Below are 15,943 nucleotides of genomic sequence, written 5' to 3' on the forward strand. Positions count from 1 at the left end.
TGAAATGTCAAGCTAAAATAAGCAACACTATCCAGAAAGTGAATGCTTCTGAAGAAGTTTCTTGTATTTCTGTCTCCTGTTAGGACAACTCGTGAGTTGTAATGTGGTGATTTTAGCCCTAGTTAAATCAGTTTCCCAGGTTATGGGAGACACAGGTTCTGGGTTGATCCAGTGAGGTTCTTATAATCATCAGATAAGAAGCACTCCAGAAGTGGTCATTTGGGACATTACCTGGTGCAATGGAAACTCTAAATTGCAGTCTGAACTGGGAAGAATGGGATGTGAAGCCTTGGTTTTTGGCAGGCTTTGTAAGCATCAGACCACTTTGAATTTCCTGAGAAAATGTTCAGGAGAATCATCTTGGTTTTATTCTGAAGTGTGATTTTATTTCTCTTTATGTGAGCTTCTGCTTTGTTTCCAGAAGTGCTTTTATAGAATCTATTAAGGAAAAAATGTTATGGGAAAGTTTTTGGTAATTTTTTTATTGACTTGTGTTTTTTTGCTGTAATGCAGATGCTCCTTTTTTAAACCTGACAAAGGCATAGCTGTTTGGGGACATGATACTCTCTGCTCTGTACTGAGAGCAGCAACACACCTTGCAGAATTGTTTTAAGGACCAGTCTGGAATGTGCCAATTTCTCTCTTTTCTGCTATTTTGGTAGTGTTTTGTGGAGTGAAGCACATGTATATAAGCTGCAAATGTACATTCCTGTATAGAATAAGCAGGCTGTCTGTGTGAATCAGCTGTTATGGGGGTGGCTGTGGGTAAGACATAAACCAGGCAGTGGAAACTCCTTTGATGGAGACTCAGTAGTCTTCATGCTTTACACCTGTGGGGCCTGATGCAAATCCCGTGAGCCCTTCCAGAGAGGAAGACTCTCCTTGTCAGGTCAGAGCTTTGGATTCACCTTCAGGTGTGTTTGTGAATGTGTACGTGGGATGTGGCTGGTTTTTGGCTAGTGTAACAGGTGCCTGTGAGAGCTGAGAGGGAATTTGTTTCACTGCTCTGGGTTGGCAAGTGAATTTTATCTAAAGCTTGTCACTTGCACATAGCCAGCCTGCTCACGTTCTAAATAGATTCTGCCCTCAGATTGTAAAGAACAAGATAATAACATTATGTTATGTACTTGAGAGCTAAATTATTTTAAAAGTCTGAAATTAGCAGATGAGGAGGAATTTATTTGCCAAATACATTTCAGAAGCAGCTTGGGAAACCTGTCAGAGCCCATCTTTAAGTGCTTAACTAGTGGCTGTTCAACTTAATAGCTCTGAAGAGTGCTTGGAGTATGAGGGAGACCAAAACAAAATCCCAGAATGCGGGAAATTTTCTTCCAAACAACCAAAAATGCCATAAATTCACAAACCAGATGGTTAAAGAGAAAAACCTGCATCTATAACCACTAACTTCACCTAACATCCTTTGTGCTCCAGGCAAAAAAAAACCCTTCCTCTTTTTTTGGACTCTTCATCTGCTCTTTCCAGCTCTGTTAACTCATTGCATAGCTGAACTTGACCTTTGCTCTGGTAGTGGTGCTGTCCTGTACCACACAGTTGTCCTTTCACTGCACAGATATCTTCACATTCTCCTGTGTCCTATCCTCCTGGTGTGGGACAAAGGTCTTTCCAGCCACTCACCTTCAAATCACTCCTTAAGATGCACTCCCCCCCTCGTGTCTGTGGGGCTTTGCTGACAGTAGCTGGGCAGAGTGGAAGTTAATTGTTTTCTAGGCAGTCTGTGTGAAAACATGCTCATGTTTTTCCTACTGCAGATCTGCTGTCAACCCCTGTCCTGCTGGGGACGACCAGGCCATGATGCCATTTTAGTAACCATCAGCTGTCATTGGGAGCTGACACAGACAGGAGCAGCTCCGGGCTCTGCTGGTTGTTACCTTCCCTCTCCTTCACTCCCAGCTGTCCCAGTTTGCTTTTAGCCACCGTGCTGCTTCCATCCTTTCTGGCTCTTGCACATCTGTAAATTCAGCTCCTGTGCCTGGCCGAGGGACTAAGGCAGAGTCCACCCTTTCAGGCTTTAGTAGCACATCTTGGCTGTAAGCATCAAAGGTCTCTTTTGGGGAGGTGACTTCCTTGCATATGAAGCTACAGATCTTAATCCTTCAGAGTGGCAGAAAGGCTTCCCTCCTAGTTGATATTACTTGTCCAACTCCATATGGAAGGGGAAGGCATCCCAGCTAATCAGAGCTTCAGGCAGGCAATTTTTCAAATTGTTCTAGGGTTTTTAATTAATATTGTAGGCTCCTGCATCATGTGGTAGAGAACCAGTATCAGTCATCTGACAATAGCCTTCACCATCTATCAATAAAAGGGAATTCCTCTTGCAAGCTCCAGAAGCTTCTGTAATGGGTGAGATTGCTGTTTGCAAGGCATCCTGCAACATTCAGCCTTGCAGGTCCGCTGATTTTTAAATTATATAAACAAAACCCTGTAAAATCCACATAGCCCAAAGACAGTGACTTCTGTTTATACTGTCCAGATCACAGATGCTGAGCGTGAATGCATGAGCAGTCCTTTTGTATGGTGTTTGACACTTTCTGCGCTGTTTTTTAATATATAGAATCCCTGATTCTCCACTGCCTTGCACCCTGTCTATTCATTCTCACCCCTGTGAAGTGAGGGTAAAACACTATCAAAACAAAATGGTACCATTTTGCATGTTTTCCACTCAGTTTGTTCAGGTGTAAATAACGACAGAAAGAACGGGGCAGAGCAGAGCCTGACCTGCAGTCTGTCTCTCAGTGCGTCAGGGGTCTTGAAGTGGGGGGATGACAGAACAAACACAAGCTGTTACCTTGCCATTTTTGCTAATGTTTTAAAACCAGGCAGCTTGTGAGGATGACAGATGCAAAAGTCAGGCAGTGCTTCGTTTCTGTAGTCCTCACGTGATGTGTTCCCCAGAGCAATGGAAGTGTTACCTGTGGTGTGGATGGGTGCTGAGGACAGCTGCTGTAGGAGCAGGGTTCTCAGTGAGAGTCACCTTTCTGAGTTGTTCAGCTGCTCCACTTAGAACTGGAGAAAGAAAAATCCATTGTACTTTTTGCTCTTTGTTGCAATACCTTGGCTTTTATAAACGTTTGTGAATGGAGAGTGAGCTCTTCAAGATGTGGTGAGCCTTCTGCTTTGTCTCCTGGGCCCTGGACATGAATAGCACTCACATCTTTTTGACTTTTTAAAATGTTTTTGTCATTGTAGTTACAGAAAACTGTACTCATCCTAATTGACTTTCCATCATCCTCTAATACTGCCTTTATACAGCTCTGCAAGTAAACATCCACGCCCTTCTTTCAAAAAGGGTGTCTCCTTCCCCTTCCATCTTTCTCTTTGCACAAATCCCAGCTCTGACACCTTTCTTGCTTTCCTGAACAACACATTAGACCATCCTGTTTTTACCAGGGCACAGAATTTAAGTATATTTATGATTTGTTCATAAGATATCGCTATTGCCCCTTGTGATATAATGCACTTCACCATTAATGCAGGAAAAAATAATGTGGTATTGCACAAAAAAAAAAAATAAATCCACCCTCCCTTAAAAAAAGACCCAAATAATAAAAACATGTATATAGATAAATGCTGGCAAGATCTGAGTTGAAAGAATGTTGCTGTTGTAGTAGGTAGGAATAATGAGCAGAAGTTAGAGTCTCTTTGAAACCAGAACAGTAAATATTTTTGCTTATCATCAGTTGAAATCTCAGCCTTACCATTGCATTAGCATTTCCACTCATTTTTAGAAACAGAGTGAATTTTCATGACTCATTTGAGTGCTCTTTAACTATTTGTATGCAAATGTGACTCAAACTTTCTCACAGTCACATGCTTCACCCTCCTGTTGGAGTTCATGCACAGATGAGAGTGGTGGTGCTCCTTTTCCATATTAACTTTACCTTTCCTAGACAGTCTTGTGCCTTTCTCACATTTGTGATAGCATTTGAAGAAATACTTGTTCCTGTATGTTCAAAGTTGCTTTAAAATTGAAAGACTCAAAAAGAGAAATAAAAAAACACTCTGTATCAAAAGTATTTTGTTAAAATAATGTGTTCTCACATTTACATATGAGAAGTTAGGAAGGGAGTGTATGTATACTTCTAACTTTCAGAAAAAATATGCAAGTTCTGGCTTGGGAACAGGCATGAGAAAATTCAGCTGAAAGGTAATGTATCCATTGATGTATGCAGAGACTTAGAATGAAATTGCCATCTCAACCACAGCTAGAATGAGCACAGCTGATGAATAAATGTACATTGTCCAGATGTGGACAATGCAGAATGCAGAAAAGAAGTAAACTGAGTAAACATCAGATTAAGAATTAGCCTTAACTGTGAGGAGTCAATTCCAAGGAGAAACACAACTAGGGAGCTTTTTTTTTCCAAAACCAGTTGAGGTATGTTTCTAACTAGAAGAGAACCTGCCTAATCTGTCACTGCTTTCCTGTTTGAGGAAAGCAAAAGCCTGCTGCAAATAACATAGAGTTCAAAGGTTGCCTTTCTTTATGAGTATCTGTGACAAGTTTGTAGGCTTTTGGTGTAAATTTGCCCAGCAAATTTGGTTTGCAGTTTTTGTCTGCTTTTCCAGAATGCACCTTTCTGTTCTCCATAAATATCCTAGAGGACCTTCTCTAGCAACATCCCTTGCACTGCAATCCCAGGGGTGTCTCTTGTCAGAAATATAAAAACATATAAAATATGTTTTTATATTTCTGTCTCTCACAAAGTCTAAATTACTAAAATGGAGTCTTGCAGAGTTGCTCATTCAGGAGCAGGATTTTTGGAATTCAGATGAGACATACCACAGAATCACAGAATGGGTCAGGTTGGAAGGGACCACAGTGGGTCATCTGTTCCAACCTCCCTGCTCCTGCAGGGTAATCTCAGAGCACATTGGACAGATTTGTGTCCAGATAGTTCTTGAATATCTCTGGTGGGGGAGACTCCACAGCCTCCCTGGGCAACCTGTTCAGATCACTTGGACAGAGAGGTTGTTCTTCCTCATGTTCAGGTGGACCTTCCTGTACATCTCTTTCTGCCTGCTGCCTTCATGTTGGCACCTCTGAGGAGACCCTGCTTTCATCTTCTTGGCATCTCAAATGACACCAATTGTAGTCAGTGAACATCTAATCAATAAGCTCAGTCTCTAGGGAGTGTCGAACCAGAGTCCCAAACTATGTCTGCCTCTGAGTCAGTTCCACGGCTCAGCAGTCACTGACCATTAACTTCAAAACTGACACTGACAGATAAACTCTGAAATTGTTTCTCTTAGTCCAGCAGCTAATTTCCAGACTATGTAATTGTGGATTTTTTTTTTTTTTTTTTTTTTGCTATACTGTGCCTTTCCAGAGTGGCCTGCTCACTCAGCACAGGGATGGAGGCCAATGCATATTCCCAACTGTGCACCTGCTCCAGTGCTGTGTAACATCCTGCAGGTTCTCAGATGCTTTGCTTATTGGAATCTTTTGTCTGTTTTTCTGTTTGTGATGTTTGTGCCATTAGTGAGCAGTCTTCCACAGGTACCTGGGCTCTGCTATGGCTGCAAGTTAACTTGGCTAAATAGGCTAAATGCAAATTAACTCAAATGTCTTGTTGACACCCCTCTGACTGAACTCAATGATCAGTTGGTGATCACCTACAGTTTCTAAATTGACATGAAATTAAGCAAGTTGCAAAAGCTGGAAACAAAGTGTAAAGGAAAGAAGGTAGGAACTTGGTACTTGCTCTGGCTGCAAGTTCCAGACTGATGCATAACCTGCCAACGTGAAGTTCACTGCAGGATCAGGCCTTAGGATGGATGCACTCCTTCCTTTCTTAATGCCAGCATCATTAGTAGTGCAGGTATATAGATCTCTTAAATTAACAGTGCAACAGATTGTTCCTGCTTCACTTAACAAGCAGTTCAATATAACAACCCTCAGCTAAAAGATTCACAAGTTTGTGAACTTCAAAGCAAACTTTGCTTCTTTTTAAAGAGTCTTACAAACAACTAAGCACATTTTCCCCACCTCATCTTAAAAGAAATTACAGAAGAATATATACAGCAGGCCTGATATTCCTGCCAGTCCTTCATCTTGATTTTCTTGGCATATCGGCAAGGAATCTGGATGCTGAAATTTACTCTTAATGAGTACCTTATTTTATGGATGTGTTCTTTTTCTGTGCCCTAATGCTTATCTGAACTGTTTGTGCTCTTATGGTGGGCCAAAAAAGATACCTAGAAGATAAATGCAGAAGTAACTAGTGAAATATCTTTGAAACACCAAATACTTTGGTGTTTAATTTTTAGTTTGGGAAGTATGGGTGGTCTTTAGTTGAACTAAATTTCTTTATTGATTTATATGCCTGTGTATTATAATCCTACAAATTATCTGCAATCTTAATTTCAAGGGTTTTCTGTGGCTTGTGATGGATTAAATGTAGAGGCAGCAATTATGAGGGAGCTGTTGGTCAATGCAAACAAAAGTGGCAGGTAATGGTTTGATTTTAAACAGTGGATGAAGTATATACTTAAACACAAACATCAAATGGAAAGCAAAAATATAAAGAAGTGGCAAGGATAGCAGCCATTCCAGAATGGAACAGATGAGGGGCAAGCTGAAAATACTTGCTCAGAAATGAAAAAAAGCCCTAAGCCCCATCTCTGTTGAAAACAGTGAGATAAAAATTAGAAATCAGTTGCTATTGATTTCCAAGAATGCCTAAGTGATTGTTGTTGGAAGCTGAACTAAAACCAGTGGAGATGGAAAGTCAAAGGACCCTTTGCTGGGAGAGTAAAAGAATGTGTTTGCCCTTTGAAAGAAAAAGGCAAAGATATCTGCTGGCTTTATCAGAACAAAGTAGAATGCTGTGAGCTATGGAGAAAAACAATCAGTGTTTTTATCATGTTGTGGTCCTAAACTTACACGTGTGATTAATATGATGGTTTTTTTACATTCTGTAAATTGGGTGTTTATACTTAAGAAAATTTTGAGGACTGAAGACTCTGAAATGTCTTTCCTCATTCCTCCACTGGAAACAGCAGCATAGTCTCCTTTGTATTCTGGGCTTTTGTGCCTCAAAACCCAGCTACTCCTAGCTGGGAAAATCTGTAGTCTCCCCAGGTGACCTGTCCCTGCATTCACTGGCTGTGCATTTCTTTCTTACTCCTCCGTATGAGAAGCAGATTCTTGCTCAGCTGTGTTAGTTTCTGTCCTGCCTTGCTTGATTTTCTGCACACTGGGATTGAGAGCTCTCGTGTTATGAGAAAAATGGCTTTAAAATAGCTGCCAATTCTGTTTACCCCCGTGTCCTTAAGGCCAGTTACCCAGGGGATCTCATTCACCAACTCCTTAAACAGCTGGAAGTTGACTTGCAAACTTCAGGGTCTTGACTTTGCTCCTCACCAGGCTAGAGTGTGGTCACGACAGCTCAGGCTGCCTCCAATCTTAATTCCTTATGTGAACTCATCCACATTGGTGAGCACCAGGTCCAGTAATGCCTCACCTGTGGTTGCCTTGTCTAACACCTGGGGCAGGAAGTTGTCCTCTACACACTCCAGGAGTCTCCTGCACTGCTTGCACATTGCTTTCCCAGCAGATGTCCAGGTGGTTGAAATCACCCTTCAGGATGAGAACTTGCAAGTGCGACAGTTCCTGTCTGGGAAGCAAAAAAGCCTCGTCAACAGGCTCCTGATCAGGTGGTCTAGACACCCATCACCAGGTGTCTTTTGTTGGTCCTGTCCTAGATTTTTACCCACAAGCTCTCAACCTGTTCATGGCTGTTAGAGGCAGCTCTGCACAGTCTATCCCCTCCTCAACATAGGGTGCAAACCCCCTGGCCACCCTCCCCAGCCTGTCTCTTCTGAATGGCTTGTGGGTCTCAACTGCCATGCTTTAGTCAAACATCACAACTCATCCCACCATGTTTCTGTGAGAGCAGTTAGGTTGTAGTTCTCTAATTGCACCATGGTTTCCAACTCATCCTGTTTGTTACCCATGCTGCGTGCTTTAGTGTAACTGGGCTGTTGATCTCTTCATCTTTTGGGAGGAGCCCTCTCCAATTCCTTTGGGATGATTTTTGGTGCTTCCTTGCTTTAGGGCTGTTTTTTCCTGGTTCCGTACTGACACCTGGTAGAGCATCCCCTTCCCCACTGAATCCAGTTTAAAGCCCTGGCTAATAAGTCCCACCACCTTGCTCCCCATAACACTTGTACCTCACTTGAGCAAGTGTGCCCCATCTACTGCTGACATGCCCAGTCTCTTGAAGGCACCTCCCAGATCAGAGAACCCAAAGCTCTGAGCATGGCACCAATCTTATAGCCAATCCTTCACCCTATGTACTTGTTTCACTCTGCCTGGGTCCCAGGGCCCTACTGGGAGGATAAAAGAGAACACTACTGGTGCCTCAGATCCTTTCAGTATCTTTCAGAGGGACATGAGGTAATTTCTGATATTTTGGAATCTGTCGCAGCTTCAATTGATCCTACACGAATCCTCATCTTTTGCCAGGCTTGGTGGCCTCTTTTGTGACATCCCAAATGCAGGCCCCTGTGTTGGCAGCAAACCTCTGTGTTAAGGCAGCCTCTCTTCTGAATGGCTAGCAAAGCTGTTCTTCATGTTGAAGATTTTTTTCCAGTTCATTAGTGTAACTGGAATTAACTGATTATCTTGCTGCGTCAAATCCCTGAGTAGATGTGAAGTAGATGCTGTTTCATCCAGGGTGGGATGCACTGTACAAGGTTGCAAAGGATTCAGCTTTCCTTTACAAACTCTGTGGTTTTTATTCCAACAAAATTATGTCTTCATGTGCTTTCATTTGTTACAAATCGAATAAATGTAATTGAGGAGCAAAGGGAATTTTTTCCTGTCTCGTGTAGTGCCACTGAGTCAAACAGCTTGTACCCATACAGAAGTTGCACTGGAAAACACTGTTACAAGCATGCAAGAAGGAGCCAGAATACAGGTTTTCACCTGCAAGTCTTGGCTGAGGAGACAGATTTACCTCTTTAGTTCCTCCTTATCTTCTGGCAGTCAGAGCAGTCGAGAGCAGGGCTGAGCAGCTCGGACCAAGGAATGAACACCATTCTGACCAGGTACCAGTCCCATTTCAAACCAACAGTCCATCACCATTACCTCTGGCATTCATCTCCACAAGGTTTACAGGTAAGGGACAGACAAGGAGATACTAGATCAAAATCTCAGAATATTGGGTGTAGTCATTTTGTAAATACATTGTGTGAGCTGTTCAGGGAGATGGTTGTTTGTATATTGGGTTAAAAGACTTTCAAGCACGATTGCATTGTTCTTCGTGGTAGCCTCTAGGAAGAAGCAAGTGGGGGAGATGCATAATACCTAATAGATAAACAATCCCTTTGCAAATATTGTGGAGGCAATTGCAACACAATGCCATACATCCATGCCCCAGGCTACTTTGAAACAGCTATTTGTGAATAAAGAGGTCTAAAGTGCACTGAATAGTTAAAAAGCTCTTTCCAAGAAAGGATGAGATCAGTTGTCAGTAGGTGTCCAAACACAGAGAATGGCCAACTTCTTTAGCATTTGTCCTCAGAGACAGAGCAAGTGCATCTTCCTCACCAGCACTGGGGATTTGTGTCCCCTCCCCCTGCCCTCCACTGCTCTCCAAGGGGCCAGTCAACACCTCAGCTCTCTGCTATGCAGGACAGCCTGGCTTTAACCAGCTTGGAAACTCTGCAGCCTGGAAAGGAGGAGACATACTGTGCTGTGGAGCCAGCGTGTGTGATTTCTTGAGGATAGTGATAACATTTCCTCTTCATAACTGCCTGGTGCCAAAGGGAAACAGAAAATCTTGGTAGAAACCATCCTTTTGGTGTGTGAGGCTGCTACAGCAGGATTTACTAACCAGGACTCGAAACTTGCCTGGGCGTTGCTCTCAGTTCCACATTTTTCCTGCAGCAGTTGTTGCATCAAAGCCCAGTATCACTTCACAAGATGGAGTCCTGTCTGAATTCAGAGGGACCAGAGAGGCCTGTAGGTAGAGTGGTATTTGTCTTTGCTCTGTGTGCCCTGTGTCAGCAGTCAGCATTGTGTTAGGTGCTAGAAACTTTAGTTAAGTTGAAAGACAAAGCATGAACAAATGGAGTGGGCTGACTCTGACTCAGCAGCTGGTTTTCATGGATAGGTAAAACAAATTTATTGTGTAAGGAGTATTCTTTTGCATAATCTACTATAGAAGTTCCATATGTTTTTCTTGTGCAGTATTTCTTTGCAGATGTTATTTAATCTTAATTTCTTTCTATTTTTATACAAGCGGCAAGTTTTTTCCCCAGTTGCCAGAAGTATTTTAAGGATGTTGTTCATGTTCATCAAGTGCTGCTTTACTCTTCTTGGGGCTATTGGCATTTATCCCAGGTCAGGCTTGGATGCACCCTGGGTAATGTTTCTGAGTAATTGTGCTGGTGGAGCTGTACTTACAGCTCTCCAGCCCTCTGGAATTACCAGTACAGAAGAAATATCTTCGGACTTGAACCTTTGTATTCTTAAACATCACAGACTTAAAGATGTCAGGACTAAAGACGTGTTTGTTTGGCTAATCTCACTAATAATGAGTTAATTCACCCATAAGGAACATATGTGTTCTACCAGTATTTTTTGTTGCTCCTTTTTGACTTAGTAACATACATCTCAAGAATCATGATGGTGCACCTCACTGCAGTAAGTGCAGACAAGGATACCTTTTTCCCAGGAACTAATCCAGCACAGATGCTGTCAGTGACTATATGAGGTATCTGATATCCAGTTAGAACCCTCCCCATAAAACAACCATTAATTGTCACTCACTGATAAAATGTGTCTTCTGATACTGGAGACACTATGACATTTTTGTGTCAGACGAAAATAAGATATCTCAGTTTCTGCTTCAAAGCAGTTCCTTGTTCTCTATGACTTGGTCTTATGCTCTATGTACCTTTAGATGGCTTTACTTTGAATAGCAGATCTCTGGTTGATGTCAGTTTTGGCAGAGTGTGGCAGTCATTGCTGCAGTAGAATGAACACTAAGCTCTAGAGTGGTGGCTGAATGACATTCATAAGATGTAAAAAAGAATTTAGCAATGACACTAGTTGGGTCAGACCAGTGCCCAGCTGCTCAGGTGTTGTGTCTCTGAAAGCAGAAACAGGAAATGTTATTTAGGGAGACCATACTAGCCTGGTCACTTTCTGCAATTCATTTTTCTTCACTTCCCTCCCATACCTGGAGCAGTTGTGTTAGGGATGTTAGACTGTAGCCCTGCTTAGCTCTTTCAGCATCTGCTTGTAGACTCATGGTCCATCAAGTTATCTCATTTTTTAATGATCTTACACTTGGAGTTTCCCTCCTCACCCTTCTGCATCAGCAGGCTCCAGAAGTTCAATAGATGTTTATGAAGAAGTGTTTTTACCTCTTTTAGATCAACCACTTACTGATTTCATCAAGTGACCCCTAGTTATATAGAATTGCAAAAGTTGCTGAGGATTTCTGCTTTGTGATTCTAGAAATCTTACTCTCTCAGCTAGCTCCTCATCAAATTGGAGCTCTAATCTTTTTTAGTCACTTATTTCTTCTTAGGGCAACTGTTCTATCCCTTTGATAGGTTTAGTTGTCCTTGTCTGCACGTGCAGTAACTCTGCCGTGTCTGCCTTGAGGTGCTGGGACCAGCACTGTGAAGTAGTCAGGAGGGATCCCATGGACAGTTTCTCTAAGAAGAGTCTTTAGCCACTTGTCCCATGCACCCACTGTGTTTGTAAGCCATGCTGCTTCCTCTGGCTGAGGCACTTGGGTGGATCTTCTGCTGGGGTGCAGAAGGGGAACTGTGTGTGCTTTATCTTTCTGCATCTTTCTGATTTCCAATCCGAACCACCAGAATTTACCAGGACAAGTGTTAGCTCATACAAAAAATAATGGCAGCATATGTGCAGACCAGAAGTGAAACATATCTCACAACCACCTCAAAAGCCTACACTAACTGTAAGTAACAGACTAATCCCTTCAGTCAGCACATGGCTAACCTTGGGCACACAGACACATCTGTAATGGTATCTATTTTATAGATCATATTTGTTAAACTACATTATTGCTACAAGAAAGACATAGTTTTCCAATAAAGCTACCTTGTGTTTTCATATCAAGGCAGTATCTACATATTTACTGCAGATGAAATATTGCAGAAATAAACTTTCTCATATTTATTCCTTTAAAAAATCTTAAACCATTGCTGTTAAATCAAAGCTCATACATATGATGAACTGAAGGAAACTTTAGAACATAGTTGCCATTAATGCAAACTATCTTTAGCAATTTTTTGTATTAATGGATTTACCATTTTGTGATTAAACAATTTTTCATTCTGGAATATTTCTGGAAAAAGAAGCCACTTTCTGATAGAAATAAAAAAATTTAACATTCATCTTGTATATCAATAGTTTGGACAGCTCTATCTGCAGAAAAATAAATATAGTAGATATAAATTAAAAGGGGACAGAACAATCTGAGCTGGGAAGAGTGCACGTTTATTTCCTTGGTTGTGCAGGAGTCTTGTTAACCAGTACGTAATGCACAGTCATGTAATAAAACATGCTAGACATTAAAAGGCAAAAACCCAGTTCACAGATGTTGTAATGTTATGAGATAATTTTAGGGAGTGAATGGGGTGAAAAGGCTGGATTTGTTAGAGAGGAAAATACCTATGGAGGCCTTTTCTGTGAGCAATACCATGACTTCATTACCATGTCAATTCTGGGAAAAGGCTCTGATTTAACACAGCAGTTGGCTGGATCCATATGGAGCTGATGAACCTCTGAATGAATAGTGAATGGAAAAACTGCTGGAATCTGCCTTCAGCTTTGTTCCCAGGATGACCAATGTAAAAGGCCTAAGAGCAATACTGCACAGATGGTGTAAAGAGGTAAGAAATCTGCAGGGTTTAGTTTACGTTTTCTTATTCTACACTGTTTGGGGTTTTATTTTTTTAACCATGTTTCAGTAACTCCAATTCTATTTGCTTAAATGTCTTTACTCACAAAAATGTAAGAAAAAGAAAAGCTTTTGGGAAATGAAATTAATTAAAAAAACATATGTAGCAATAAACATTTACATAAAAATACAATTTAAAATGTTGAATTTTGTATGGTGTAGAAGTAATTGAAAGTATAATTATGAAATCTTGAAAAAAAAAAAAGATACTTAAAAGTTTAACAAAGAACTTTGGAATTACTTGTTCAATTCACCCTATGTTGTGGGAATATGCAGATGTTCACATTTACACAGTCATGTATGTCCACTAGGGTTACATGCTTTTATAGTCTGAAGCATCATCACAAGTGCCAATACAGTAAATCAAAAGACTCTCTGGCATTATCTAGTTTCCTTTCTGGCTTTAAAAGTTAGAACAGATGTCACAAGAGAGGACAAAATGGATTTTACCCACCGAGAGAAGCTTTTCTTGCCATCATTAATAGGAGGCTCCTTGAAATGCTAATGTACACAGTTTGTGTTGCCGGGTTTGCATAGAGATGGTGGGAAACAGCTCTGATCCCAACAAAACCTTTTGTTATTAATCAAGAAAATCTGCTCTTCTGAAACAGCAAAGCACTAAAATGGTGTGGCTACTTGCAATGCAGAGATCTCTATAGCAATCACCAATGAACAAAAATGTAATAAAAACTGTTCAGCAGTTCTACGAGATACAGCACATGTAGCAATTTATTTGCAGTGGTTCTGCATACACCTTCTACTCTCCTTTGTCAGTTCAGCATGGGTATTTACAGTGGAAAGATTACATTGTTTCTCTATTTTTTCCAAATATCCACTCTTTAAAAATCTTGTTTTATTTCATAGCAAATCTGAAAAAGCAAGCTTGAGGCAGGAAAATCTTGGAAAAACAAGCTTTTCTTCTTGGAAATAATCTATCACAGAGCATCAGTTTCTGTTCAATTTGATGTTAATAGTATGTAAGATATTTTTACTTCCTTAGAATATAGGATTATGAGAACCTGTGAACATGCTTGAGTACAAACATACTCTGCAATATTAGGACTAGTATTCTCTTCCTGTTGCAAATGGGATTTAACAATTTTTAGTAATCTTTAAGAGAAGAGGTTCAGACCCTGACATTGCTTTGTGACATATGACCTCTTACTTTTAAGAAATACCAGTGCAGTTAAATCACAAAGTACTGACTGCTGTCAAACATTCAGTGCCTTGTATAGGATGCCTGAGTAGAAGCCTTCTTCCCCAAAAGTATTTGGGGTATCGATAAAAGTACAAAAAGCTAAAAAAAGCCTGAATTAAAATATAAAATATTTGCCTGGCTTTATTCATCACTGAAATCTCTGACCCAGTCTCTGATCAGAGTTACATTAAATTCCCCATCAATTTATTCTACACCAGTTCCACAACACATTAATGTGTCTTTTCACAGATTCATTGTGCTGAGTGTTCCATTTATGGGTACAAGAGAATGAATTAGGGATGAAGCATTAGCTCAGAGTTTAAGTCTCTTTTAATTTCTTTGCCACTGTGTATCTAAAACAGATACTTATGTTTTGCATTCCCATTGATTATTGCACTTTTATTTCTATTGTGGTTTTTTTTTTGTTATTTTTGTTTTTGTGGGCTTTTTTAATGGTAATAAGCAGATAGTAAAAGTAAATAAAAATATCATGTTATAATTCATGCAAGGTGTTTGAGATGATTGTTGTGTAGGTATGGGATAAAGCAGTATATATAGTAATTTTTAAAATGGGGATGTCTATTTGTTCACAGCTTTATCTGATACAAATTTGGTACAGCCAACAGGAAATAAAGGAGTGGGGTAAGAGGAGATAACTTATGTGAAAAAAACTGAGTGAAACATCACCAATTCCATCACTGAGGAGCTGTTTCAGGAGTGGAAAATACTGCAATGGGCAAGCAGAGAAATCAAGGCTGTAAGAGCAGCTTGGATGTCACAAGTGCCTTTGGCATTGTAAGAGATCTAAACGAAATGACCAGGGCTATCTGGGTACTTCCTACAAAAGGATTAGCTGTTCTCTAAGTTTTGATGTATAGAGTTTTTTCCCAGTCTCCATTTTCCTTTCAACTTTACAGTTAAACTTCTGATTTCATGAAAGCTGCATTTCAAAGGGGCCCCGAGTGCAGGGTGCAGCCCTGTGCCAAAGGCTCTCCACCACCTGTGCTGCAGTGAGCACAGGACTCTCTGCTCCTGTGGATGTGCCAGATTCAGTCAGATCAGGCTGCACCGAAAATCCCAGTTTTCAAAAAGGGGAGACTTTTCATCCAAAATAAAAAGCAACAACAACAACAACAACAAATCCTGCTGAGCATGCTTGGTGGGACCTGCTAAGGGTTTTGTCAGGGACTAATGACTTTGATCTCACTTTCCAATCCCTCAGCATAGAGCTAAGGATGAAGACTTTTTTCCAAAAAATGTTGATTAGGAGGGCTGAGCTATCTTGTGTCAAGAAAATACTCTACAGCTTTCTTGTCTTGAGAGTACTGACAAAATAAAGTCATTTGAGCAGAAAAATACTGAGGGGATATTGTCTTGTAGACTTGTAGACTTTTATCTACCTGTAAAGTTTCAGTGATTCAGGAAAGGAGGTTGTTTTTTTTTTTATTTTATTTTTTTCCCCCCGAAGTGTTATACTTAAAATGGCATCAAAACTTTGCAGAATTTCAAATGCATAGATTTCAACCAGGCTGGAAATGTAAAGTCCAGATTCGGTTGCTAAATTATGAGCTAAGATGCTGTATGGTAAGCTTGAAATATATCCAGGAAAGGGTTTTCAGATAAACTGGTTTTTAAACCAGTGACACTCAACCGTGAACATTTTCATCAGGGATTAAATGTTAACTGACTACTTCCCTGTACAGTCCCTACCAAATTTTGTTCTCACTTCCTCTGGTCCTGAGTATCTTCACTGCATTTGAAGTGGTTATTCTAAATT

General features: G+C 40.6%; 1 long non-coding RNA gene across 2 annotated transcripts; it reads left to right on the forward strand.

The window, feature by feature from the left end:
* The first annotated feature begins 203 nt into the window (after positions 1–203).
* Positions 204–15,526, forward strand: LOC135297922 (uncharacterized). Of its 2 annotated transcripts, none has more exons than XR_010359856.1 (3): positions 204–914; positions 12,742–12,900; positions 14,760–15,526. It is a non-coding gene; the product is annotated as an uncharacterized LOC135297922 (long non-coding RNA). The 2 variants fall into 2 exon arrangements; XR_010359857.1 differs by having other exon boundaries at positions 206–889.
* Positions 15,527–15,943: the final 417 nt, after the last annotated feature.

Source organism: Passer domesticus, chromosome 3 (assembly GCF_036417665.1).
Source record: "Passer domesticus isolate bPasDom1 chromosome 3, bPasDom1.hap1, whole genome shotgun sequence".
Lineage (NCBI taxonomy): Eukaryota > Metazoa > Chordata > Aves > Passeriformes > Passeridae > Passer > Passer domesticus.